The sequence below is a fragment of the Hemiscyllium ocellatum genome, chromosome 11, assembly GCF_020745735.1.
Source record: "Hemiscyllium ocellatum isolate sHemOce1 chromosome 11, sHemOce1.pat.X.cur, whole genome shotgun sequence".
Lineage (NCBI taxonomy): Eukaryota > Metazoa > Chordata > Chondrichthyes > Orectolobiformes > Hemiscylliidae > Hemiscyllium > Hemiscyllium ocellatum.
This window is the reverse complement of record NC_083411.1, coordinates 75,015,224-75,028,024: the sequence shown is the minus strand read 5'-3', so window position 1 is coordinate 75,028,024 and position 12,801 is coordinate 75,015,224. Positions and strand designations below refer to the sequence as shown.

At 42.2% G+C, this 12,801-nt stretch overlaps 1 protein-coding gene across 9 annotated transcripts in view; it reads right to left on the bottom strand.

Moving 5' to 3' along the window:
* The window catches only part of elf1 (E74-like ETS transcription factor 1), a 269,290-nt gene that overhangs the window by 62,718 nt on the left and 193,771 nt on the right, over positions 1–12,801 (bottom strand). Inside the window, exon 1 of one of the 9 annotated variants that reach the window (XM_060832626.1) lies at positions 9,887–9,905. The exons of the other annotated variants lie outside the window; for them this stretch is intronic. The gene's annotated coding sequence lies outside the window, so the exon portion shown is untranslated. Of the gene's footprint in view, positions 1–9,886; positions 9,906–12,801 lie in introns of those variants that run through there. 9 annotated transcript variants of the gene reach the window in all.

The window sequence follows — 12,801 nt, the reverse complement described above, 5'->3', positions numbered from 1 at the left end:
CATCCAGGACCCCGTGACTGGGTGAGATTCTGAAGATTCCTGGGAGGCTTAGGCATCAGCACCATGAAGGTCTTTCATTTTATCTCGAGTGCTGAATTGGCCCTTTTGCATGAGGGGGCTGGGAATCTGTGGATCGCCCTAGCACTGGGGCTCGAATCGAACAGGGTCAGGGTAAGAGTCGTGGCTTAAGTATTCCTACATAGAGACTCATTCTAAGAGAATAAATACAGCAGGAAAAGGGTTCAGTGAACTCGAGTGGTATTAGAGCAAATCCCAAGGGAAGGGGATTGCCGTCTCTAGAATGTTTAGGAGACAGCAAGTGTAAAGATGGTTTTAGACTTGAAACCACCACTAGCTGAGTTGGACTCGCCAAAAATATACCGGGTACCTGGTTTCTTGGTTTACGAAAACCAAGGCATTGAGGCGGACATGCCCAATGCGAGAGGGGATCTCCAGAGGTAAGAAAGCAAGTAAAAGGAAAAAGATTACGGTACCACAAGAGAGAGCTGAACACTTTTCCAGTTACACTAAAAATGGGCTATGGCAAGAGCAAAAAAAAGGAGAGTCCACACAGGACTTGGAATGGCCAACCAAAAATACAATACGTGCAAAATAATTACAGCCCAGAGTCTGTAAAACAGTTAGAATTGTGGATCAAGAAATGTGGTTTTCCGAAGAGAGGAAGTTTTAGTAAAAGACAGCTGGAAATATGGAGGTTGAGGTTGGAGGAGAGAGAGAAGGAGAAAAGGAAGGGAAAAATAGAACCTGTGAATTGGAGTGCTTACAACATGTGGAAGGCTGAGGCTGATATCAGAGAAAGGAAATCTCCAATGGCTCCTCAAGAATTTAAATAAAGCTCCTTTCTTTGCTCTTGCGAACAGTTGAGTCAAGTCAATTTAATTTTCACAACAATCTATGTCCCTCCGTAACCAACAACATCCTTCAGCACTATCCACAACTCTGCCTTAGCGTCATCTGCAAATTTACTAATCCATCCTTCTATGCCCAGATCCAGATCATTTATCAAAATGACAAACAGCAGTGGCCCCAAACAACCTCAGTGGATGAGTCCTCAACGTTCTCTCAGCTGCTGGAATACTACCCTTGATTAACAATGTCACACCCCCTGCCTCTTTTACCATCTTCTCTGTACTTGCCGAAACATCTAAATCCCAGAATCTGTCCTTCCTCTTCCTGTCCTTCCTCTAGTCATGTCTCTGAAATGGCCACAACATTGAAATCTCAGTTACCAACCCATGCTGCAAATTCAACTACCTTATTGATGGGACGGTGCCACATTGGTTAGCACTGCTGCCTCGCAGCGCCAAGGACCCGGGTTCAATTCCTGCCTCGGGTGACTGTCTGTGTGGAGTTTGCACATTCTCCCCGCGTCTGCGTGGGTTTCCTCCAGGTGCTCCGGTTTCCTCCACAATCCACAAGTTGTGCAAGTCCAGTAAACTGGCCATGCTAAGTTGCCCATAGTGTTAGGCTTCCAATCCAGCTCCCTGAATTTCTGCCTTAGATCCTCACCTTTCTTCCTACCTATGTCGCTGGTGTCTATGTGGACCATGACTTGGGGCTGCTCCCCCTTCCCCTCAAGAATCCTGAAAACACGATCAGAGACATCATGAACCCTGGCACCTGGGAGGCGACAAATCAAACAGGAGTCTCTCTCGTTCCCACAGAACCTCCTATCTGTCTCCCTAACTATGGAGTCCCCAAAGACTAAAGCTCTGCTCCTCTCCCCCCTTCCAGTTTCAGCAACAGTGACAGTCTCTGCCCCAGAGGCCTGTGTCCCATTGCTTACCCCAGGTAGGTCACTCCCCCCAGCAGTATCCAAAATGGTATACTTGTTGTTGAGGGGAACCACCGTAGGAGATCCCTGGACTGCCTACCAGTTCTATTTCCTACCCCTGACAGTAACCCATCCACATTCTTCACGCAGCTATGGAGTAAATACTTCTCTGTAACTTCTATCAATAATGTCCTCTGCCTCCTGAATGATCCGAAGTTCATCCAGCTTCAGTACCCTGACACGGTTCTCGAGAAACTGGAGTTGAGTGCTCTCTGCACAAATGAAGTCAGCAGGGACATTAGAGGTGACCCTTACCTCCCACGTACTGCAGGAGTATCATTCAACAGCCCTAACCTCCATTCCTACTATTCTAAATTCCCAAATAGACTGTTGAAAAAATGAAACATGAAAGAAAATACTTACTACCTTACCAACCGATGCATAGAACGTTTGGTTAGAGGAGGAGCATGGGTGGGAGACAAGACCCAGGTAGTGTTTTGGGTAAAGCAACTGTCCAAATCCGTAACCTTGCTACATCACACTGTAAACTTTTGCTATAAATTCTGTGTCATACAATTGTATACTCCACAACCACCTGATGAAGGAGCAGTGCTCCGAAAGCTACTGCTTCCAATTAAACCTGTTGGACTATAACCTGGTATTGTGTGATTTTTAACTTTGTCCACCCCAGTCCAACACCAGCATCTCCAATCATTGTGATCTCACGACAGCCTCTGCCCGACGCTTCCACACTTCCTGCTGCTGGCACAACTCATACTATACAACTACCAGTCAATGACCACCTCCAATAGAGAGAGAATCTTGACATCATCCTTCAACTCTGCCATTGCTGAATTAATCACTACCAAAACTTTGGTTTACCATTGCCAAAAAAAAACTGAAATAGCTTAGCCACACAAAATCTGTGGTTTTAATAACAAGTTAGATACTAGGAATTATAGTCATAGTCATAGATTTGTACAGCGTGGAAACAGACCCTTCGGTCCAACCTGTCCATGCCAACCAGATATCCCAACCCAATTTAGTCCCACCTGCCAGCACCCGGCCCATATCCCTCCAAACCCTTCCTATTCATATACCCATCCAAATGCCTCTTAAATGTTGCAATTGTACCAGCCTCCACCATATCCTCTGGCAGCTCATTCCATACACGTACCACCCCCTGCGTGAAAATGTTGCCCCTTAGGTCTCTTTTATAGCTTTCCCCTCTCACCCTAAACCTATGCCCTCTAGTTTTGGACTCCCTCACCCAAGGGAAAAGACTTTATTTATCCTATCCATGTCCCTCATGATTTTATAAACCTCTGCAAGGTCACCCCTCAGCCTCCGACGCTCCAGGGAAAACAGCCCCAGTCTGTTCAGCCTCTCCCTGTAGCTTAGATCCTCCAACCCTGGCAACATCCTTGTAAATCTTTTCTGAACCTTTTCAAGTTTCACAACATCTTTCTGATAGGAAGAAGACCAGAATTGCACACAATATTCCAACAGTTGCCTAACCAATGTCCTGTACAGCCGCAACATGACCTCCCAACTCCTGTACTCAATACTTTGACCAATAAAGGAAAGCATACCAAACACCTTCTTCACTTTCCTATCTACCTGAGACTCCACTTTCAAGGAGCTATGAACCTGCACTTCAAGGTCTCTTTGTTCAGCAACACTCCCGAGGACCTTACCATTAAGTGTATAAGTCCTGCTAAGATTTGCTTTCCCAAAATGCAGCACCTCACATTTATCTGAATTAACCTCCATCTGCCATTTCTCAGCCCATTGGCCCATCTGGTCAAGATTCTGTTATAATCTGAGGTAGCCCTCTTTACTGTCCACTACACCTCCAATTTTGGTGTCATCTGCAAACTTACTAGCTATACCTCTTATGCTCGCATCCAAATCATTTATGTAAATGACAAAAAGTAGAGGGCCCAGCACCGATCCTTGGGGCACTCCACTGGTCACAGGCCTCCAGTCTGAAAAACAATCCTCCACCACCACTCTGTGTCTTCTATGGTGAATAGCGAATTTCCTGTTCCCCAATACAAATCCAATATATGCAAGATTCCAGTAAGGAGTGTAATAGAATACTTTCCACTTGTCTGAATGAATGCAGCTCCAGCGACACGCAAGGAACTTCACAGCATCCAGGTCAAAGCGGCCAACACAACTGATACCCCATTGACTGGCAGCAGTGTGTATCATCGACAAGATCCAAGACAGCAACTCGTGAAGACTTCTCCCCATAGCTCCTTCCAAACCTGTGACCTTTAGCGTTTGGAAGGACGACAGCAGCAGATACATGGGAGCACAACCACCTGAAGGGTTCGCCTTCAAACCACTCACCATCCTGACTTTGAAATATTCGTTTCATTGTTATTGGGTCAGAATCCTGGAATTTCCTCCCTAACAGCACTGTGAATGTACCTGCAACCCAAGTACTGCAGCAGTTCAACGTGGTCACTCACCGCCACCTCCCACTCGAGGGCAAGTAGAGTGGGCAATAAATGCTGGTCAAGTTAGTGATACCCATATCCCATGAATGAACTCTTTTTTTTAAAATGAACTTTTTGTGATTTGAAAGAAAGTCTCAAATGGTATGGTGGAAACAAATCATGTCAGGACACTGACCATGCAGATCCTTTGTATTTGTTCTCTACAGAATGCAAGCCTAAATTTTCAATCCATGGGTAGGAAAAAGGAGCAGCCATTATTTTGGGTCCCAGATGCATTGTGGGCTACTAATGGCCACTAACTAGCAACAACGACTCAGATACAGAGATTCTTTATTGAACAGGAAACCGGAGGCCTTCCAGCCTTTGAGCAGCCCTCAGCTACAATGACAAAGTCAGTTACCACAGCTTCAGCAAAGACAGGCCCCTCAGCCAATTCTCATTCAAAATGGGGAAAAAAACAACCAGTCACCACTTGAAAGGGTTCAAAAAAGGATGTTGCCAGGGTTGGAGGGTTTGAGCTATAGGAAGACGTTGAATAGGCTGGGGCTGTTTTCCTTGGAGCATCAGAGACTGAGGGGTGACTTTACAGAGGCTTATAAAATCATGTGGGGCATGGATAGCGTGAATTTTTCCCAAGGTAGGGGAGACCAAAATTAGAGGACATAGGTTTGAGGTGAGAGGGAAAGGATTTAAAAGGGACCCGAGGGGCAATATTTTCATGCAAAGGGTGACACGTGTATGCAGCAAGCTGCCAGAGGAAGTGGTGGAGGCTGGTACAATTACAACATTTAAAAGGCATCTGGATGAAGGGTCTTGTCCAAAATGATAAAGAATTCATCAACACTTTTTCTAAGATGATGGAACGGTCTTGTACATATCTGTTGAGTTTGCCAGAGCCCAAATGAACTTGTCTGGTGATACTTGAGAGGGGAATCTGTGTGGCCAAATAAAGTTAGCACAAATGGTGGCTGTTGTCTTGTCATGCATGTCTGTTGTCAACTTCATTCAGTCCTCCCGGCCTTCCGAAAAGCTGCCTGCTCAGATTGACAGGGTAGCAACTACACCCAACATGACTGCCGGCTCTCTATGCTGTTGACAGCAGATGGATAGCTCCCACTTCCCTCAGTATCAACCTGCCTCCAGGCCAATAAGGTCATTTAAAGATTGTGTCACACGTGTGATGCAACTTGAGGGTCAGGCGAGGACTTCAAATTCATCAGAGTATCAGACTCTCACCCTTGCAATGAAAATCTACCCCAGGTACTCTGCAGGTTACTATCAGGTGAGACCAGCAGATATCAACAATGACTCATTTGGTGGTACTCTTGACTCTGAATCAAAAGATTCTCTGTAGAGATTCAGTAGAGCCAAGAACATAATCTAAGCCAGTATGACAGCCAATCTGGTAAGGCTACAATGGTTGTAAAACTTTTATTGAAAACCCCAAGGTTGTGAAAGCACAATGTTCTCTTTTGATGTAACCCGGATTATGGGACAAAAATCCACGTTGAAAACAATATTTTACTGAGTGAACATCCACTGACAATGCAGCTAACTCACCTATTACCCCCCACTCCCTTGGAAAGAGCAAGCTGCAAATCAGCCGTTTGACCATTCAGTTTTCACAGCTGTGTGATCAAATAACTAACATCTTGCCCTTCAAGCACATTGGAAAGGTTACCTGCTGTTGGAAACACTTTATCACTGAAGGGTGGGCCAACAGATTACCAATTCTTACTCATTCTAGAAACGTCTGAAAGTGTTCAAGATGAGAAAGCCTTTTATTTGCTGATTCATTTCCAATATATTTTGAAATAGTGACAATTTCACGGCACGGTAGCTCAGTGGTTAGCATTGCTGCCTCACAGTGCCAAGGACCTGGGTTCAATTCCAGCCTCAGGCAACTGCCTGTGTGGAATTTGCACATTCTCCCCATGTCTGCACGGATTTCCTTCGGGTGCTCTGGTCTCCTCCCACAATCCAAAGACGTGCAGGTTAGATGAATTGATTATATTAATTTACCCATCGTGTCCAGAGATGTGTTGGCTAGGTAAATTAGTCAGGGGGAATGGGTGTGGGTGGGTTACTCTTCAGAGGGTCGGTGTGGATTTGTTGGTTTGAAAGGCCTGTTTCTACACTGTAGGGATTCTATGAATTAATTTCTTCAAAGTTAGTTATTTTGTTTGGTTACTATGGTCTCAAAGCACTTAAGTCAACATTCTCAGATGAGCTGAACATTTTTTTTTGCAGTTCAAGAAAGGAATTCATCTAGCAACATTAACAAAACCTAAATTCAACTGGGTACTGCTACTTTAAACATTTTGCATAACAATGTCTTACAAGCATCCAGAACAGATTCAAAAACAAAAATATTGTTTTGCTGTCCTTGCTTCTATAATTGAAGGGGAAACTTTGAGACAGTGCTTTTATTTACAGTTCTTGCTTAAGCTTCAGTTCTAAAGATGGATGGCAGTCATTACTGTTGTCATCACTGAACCAGCTCAAGCAATTGTTGTGTAGCTTTTTTTCTGCTCTGAATTCTAGGAATTCTTCAAAGCCAAGGAACTATATAGGGATGATTACAGAGTTATAAATCTGCTGGAAAGGACTGAAGTAGGCTATGAGTAGAGGAGAAGCAAATGTGGAATTAAGTACATGTAAAAATAAACTACTGAAAAGTCTAGATAGTGATATTTCTTAAGGGATCTGGGGGACATCATGTGTACTTAAGCTAAAGAAAGGATCAATGCTAGTTAAGACGCGGGAAAGAACTGACTAATTTGAAATACACTGATCACGATGACATTTCATAAGGCATATCTTGTTCATCTCACATCCATGGTTCTCTGATGAAGGGCTGACAAGAAATGCGTTAAAACATTCTGTAAAACCCCTGCTCGCCCCGCATAATTGTGTCTTGCCTTCCCGATCTAAGCATGAGAGCAGACAATATAATGAATATTTTAAGTGTTTGTTTTGTTGAGAAATTATTAAAATACTGAAGGTAGTCTTCTTCAATGCCTGACCGGCATCACTGCATACCACAAGGAGTTTAACAAAGAATTTAATGACCTTCAGTATTCCAATTTTATCAGGATTAATTCAAATTTCTACATATTACAATTGCTATATTTTTAGCGGGGGACAAATTTCAAGATTGAACCGTTATTATTCCATTCTAATTCCTCACTCAAACTAATGAACTGGACAGAAGTTCTTACTTATGCTGACCTCATCCATTTTACTAACAAAAGTGAAACATCTCCTTAGCTCCAAGACTGCCTTCTATTAGAAAAACAAATTCGATTTTTTCTTTCAATCTAAATATCAAAATTGCTCTTCAACTCTTATCACCTTCAATCCTTTAGAAAGTTGGAAGAAATACAAGAAGCAAGTACCTATAAATTCACCCATCACTACAAGATAAAATACATCTAGCAGGGCAAGTCGTAAAACATGAATAAAATGTTTGGTGCAGTGATAGTGTCCTTATATCTGAGGCGGGGTCCTTGGTTCAAGTCCCACCGGCTCCAAAGAGATGTAATAACAGGTTGCTACAAAAATATCTACAAATTGCTCTAAGTCAATGACTGGTAAGAAGCAGGCTTACCAGGAAGGTGTGTCAACCTTGTAGTTTCTGAAGTTCTTCAGCTCTAACACTACTCATACGTGCAAGCTCTGGCTGCAGTTCAATTTGCATCTGCTTTTCAGTGAGGAGTATCAAATCCAGATAGAAAGAGGAGCAAATTCATCAGAATGAAAAGTAATGAGAGGCACTAAAATAGCAACTGGCATTTATAGTGTCTTGAACATTGCAATACAGATTGTTCTGCTATAACGCAACAGTTGTGTTCCTCTACAACTTCACGCTATGGCAAACCACTGTAGAAAATCGCTAATAGAAAATCATGCTGTAGAAGATTGTTAATAGATAATCACTTCACCCGTTCAATAGAAAGTTTACAATATCCAATCAATGTCCACAATTCGCCAAATGTGCTGCAGCCAATTTGCGCTGACGAAACGCACATTATAGCTGAAGGATCTGTATAACCCAAATCTTCACAGAAATGTCATCCAAGTTTGATACAAGCCACATAAGTAGATAGCATTTAAAAGAGGCAACCAAACATTTGTTAAAATGAGGCAGGGTTTTAAAAGAGATAGCAGGGCAGAGAAATGCTGAGAGGGGATTTCAGGACAAAACTGGAGACAGCGGTGGAGGTACACAACAGATCTGATGCTCTGTTTTTGTTTCAGATTTCCAACATCCGTAATTTTGCATGTTTATTCCAGAGTTTAAGGCCCAAGCTACTGAAAGCAAGACCACCAATGATGAAATGATTAAAACAGGTCAGGTACAAGAAGTTCGAAGTGGAGGACTAGAGGAGAGTTTAGAGTTACAAGAGAACCCAGAAGTAAAAGATGCTGCTGTTGCTGTGATGGAGGTGGTATCTGTGAAGCGTTAACTGGACAGGGTGACAACTGCATTATCACAAGAACTTATTGTTGCACTGTTATACTGCCGAGATCTCATCAGGACAGTAATGCTAAATTAAGGAGACACATAAATCCGTGTACCAGGGTTCCTGAAATAGATACAGATTTGATCAGCAATGTGCAGATTGACAACAAAAATTGGTGATTCCACTTCAGGAACACAGAACAAACGAGCCTTTGCTGTAGCCAATACAGTAAGCACAATATTGTTCCTATTTACATACACACACACACACACACACTTGCATCCCATGACAGTACTCATCATCAAAGATGAGCAATTGCTGCTGATTGCACAACATGAACAATGTCCAAATTGTTTAAGTTATCAGAGAGGGTCACCATGGAGGACCACAAATTCAATATCTGACAGGATTGGGTGAATTCATGCTTTTGCCCCAATTTAATTCACTGCCTTGTACTGCGTTAACTCTGCCACTATTAGTAGCTGACCTGCAACCAATGGTATCATACCCACAGGTGATCCACTTCCAAATATCTTCTTCAGACACAAATTTTGAAAGCAGAAAATCAATAATCCAATTGTACCACTGGGTATTTCCCAAAGGCTAAATGGACATGAAATGAAAGTTTGACATGTTCACCATTACAGTTTACTGATATCCCAGTGGCCTCAATACTCTGAAGCTTATAGTTGCTTCCAACCCCATTTGTTATCTGAATCACACCATAAAACTCTCTTTATGTCCTTCACAATGTTTCCCACGGACATGGCACTCTCCTCTTTTCTGTGGTCATTAAAGTTTGAGCATCTGTGCTACCATTGAGCCAGATATGGGTGATGTATACGAATGGCTGGTTACTGGATCAGTGCTTTGAAAGCAGTAGGATTAATATCAGCATGGGAATACAAGTTGTTTTTTTTCGAGCTGACCACATAAAACGCAGCAATATGTGATAAAACTGAGCAGTTCTTTAAAACAAACAAGTAGTTCAGCTCTGTTGTTTCGTTCTGCTTTTAGAACTTTGCCCTGCTCCTAGAGAACTTGACTTAATAGGCTATAGGTTTTATTTTCCCATGGATATTTTCTTTTGAAAAAAAGAGTTATATATTATGGCATAGGCCCCTATATAAATATTCACCTTGTGATAAGCGCCTTACCTGGATGTTGATATGAAACAATTACAGGTTTCTGGGAAACACTCAATTCCTGTCAGCAACAAACAGGTTGTCTCAGTTAAGAACTGCTAGGGTTAAATAGCCCTCTTTTGACTTCACAGGAGGAGTTCGCACTCAACTGCGACATCAAAAGGCCTGGAATTACTGAACAGTGCTCTTCAAATCAAGGAGAAGTCAAGAAGTTTTTTTAAAAAAAGTGCCCGGGGAGAAAGAAGGATAAACAAATCATCTGGGGAAAGTAGTAAAAAAGCCGAAAGAAAAAATAGCAGTTCACAAACAAGTACAGAAACGGGCAAGTGGAGGATGGGGGTGAAATGCTGCAGGAACTGCTGCAGGTTTGTGACAGGGGTGTGTGCAGGTAAAAGGCATCAAAGGTGAACTCACAGGTTAGGAATGGCACACCTTGATTCAGTGGAGGCATGGTGAAGGCTGAATTTCAGGTCTGGCAACATGGTTTACGTGAACGTGGAATCGGACAAAACAAGCCCCGACACTAGGAACAAAATCAAGAAACTGCACCTTTGAGAACTTTCATCCTCGACAAACCTAGTCTCAAAAGTGTCATTCCCGAAAATGAGATTAATGATGTACGTCAGGAGGTTGATCAGATGATATTGCCCAAGAGTGAATTCCATATTGTTGGGTGGGGAAGTTCAACAAGTCAGAAACTGCACTCTTCTCTCCTCACACAATCTATTGTCAACTGGAGAATGTATTACTTCTCGTGTAAGTAGGCACCAGAGCCACTACCTTTAGAGAAAGCTGCCTTTAAAGCAGGAATTTTCATCATTTAACATCCTCTTGTTACCTTGCCAAGAATAATGGAGCATTAGGTGCCATTCCAAATTATTCAATTATATGCACCATCCACTTTTCAGTCACAATAACATCTCGCCATTTCATCAGACCCCATTCCACCATACACTGATCCATAGTTACGAAACAGACTTTGTGCCTAAACTCTGATAGTCACAGATTGATGGACACTTCATGGTCCACTGGGTCTGCAGTGGTTCTTCAAAGGAGCCTGATTTGATGATTTTTCTGATCTCCTGATTTTTCCTCACACCCCTGAACAGTGAATGATTATTTAAAGAGAGACACAAGATTCTTTGAATCCTCAACTGAACATTTCTCCATCAGAGTTCTGGGGAGGACCCTTCAGATCCAAGCCACTCATTGTGTGAAGTTCTCTCTCATCATTTGGTTCTTTTGTAAATCACTTCAATTCTATTCCTCCCTGTTTTTGATCCCCTTCACTAGTGTGAACATTTTCTCCCTATCTATTTTATTCAGTCTTCTCATGATTTTGAAAAATGTTCTAACAGACCTCCTCTTAGCCTTCTCTTCAAGAAAAAAATGGTCCCAACCTTGCCACTCTATGCCAGTAACTGAAGGTTTCTCAGCCCTGTAAATCTCTTCTAAACTTCATTGCATTCATATCCTTTTTATAGTGTGGCACCTACAATTGTACACAACACTCCAAAGAGGAGGTCTAGCACATCTTATTCACATCTTAGTCAAGTTCATCATCAACCCCTTCCTCTTAGTAATCTACATCCCTATTACTAAATCCCAGGATAATATATATTTTTCTTATTCATCCTCTTCCTGCCAACACATGTACACCCAGATAGCTCTGCATCCCCCTTTAGAATTCTATGCCTTCTTTTTTATTGTCTGTCCACGTTTCCTACCAAAATACCTCAATACACACATCTTTGCATGCAACTTCATCTGCCTTCTATCCACTCATTCCACCAACATACCTCTGCCATTTTTGTTGTTCGACTACCATCCTTCTCACTGTTTACAATGCCTCCAAGTTTCATATCATCCACAAACTGTGAAACCATCCCTTACACACCAAAGATGTACTTCATTAATGCGTATCAGGAAAAGCAAGTGTTCCAAAACTAACTACACTACAAATGTAGTCTAAAAAATCCTGTCTACTCTGTTTTGTATCACTCAGCTCATTTTGTAACCATATTGCTATTGTCGCTTTTATTCCATAAACTGTCACAGAATCATTGAATCATACAGCACAGAAGAGGCCCTTCAACCCATCAGCTGTTGTGTGGCACTGTATTAAACACCTTCTAAAATTCCATGTACACCACATCAACAATGTTGCCCTCATTGACCCCTTCTGTTATTGCTTTCAAAGATTTCATGAGCTAAACATGACTGCCCCTTTATAACTCCATGCTGGATTCCTGATCAACTCACTTTTTTCCATGTGACTACTAATCCTGTGTGAATCACTTTCTCTAGAAGATTCCCATGAAGCTAAATTGACTGATCTGTAAATTGCTAGGCTTATTCTTACAGCCTTTTTTGGACAAGTGTGTGATGTTTGCAACTCTCTAGTCTTATAGCACCTCTTCTAAGTAGAGGGAAGACTGAAAAATTATGGTCAGTGCAATATCACTCTTGGACTGCCTACTTGATAAGAAAGCAACTGGCCTCTAATCTCACCTTTGAGAAGCGAGCCAAGATAGCTAGCTCCTTCCATTTTGACTAGTTTTGCCATTCTTATTTGCGACAGTTCATATTTTTGTAGAAGATCAGCAGCAAGAATCTGCCCCACAAATAGATTGATTTGTCTACATAAACAAAACACCATTGAACATCATTCTTTGCATCAGCTGTCCTTGGTCTACACCAAAAATAAATAGGTAAAAACAATGACTGCAGATGTTGGAAACCAGATTCTGGATTAGAGATGCTAGAAGAGCACAGCAATTCAGGCAGCATTCTAGGAGCAGTAAAATTGATGTTTCAGGCAAAAGCCCTTCATCAGGAATAAAGGCAGAGAGCCTGATGCATGGAGAGATAAGCTAGAGGAGGGTGGGGGTGGGGAGAAAGTAGCATAGAGTAGGAAATGACCTAAG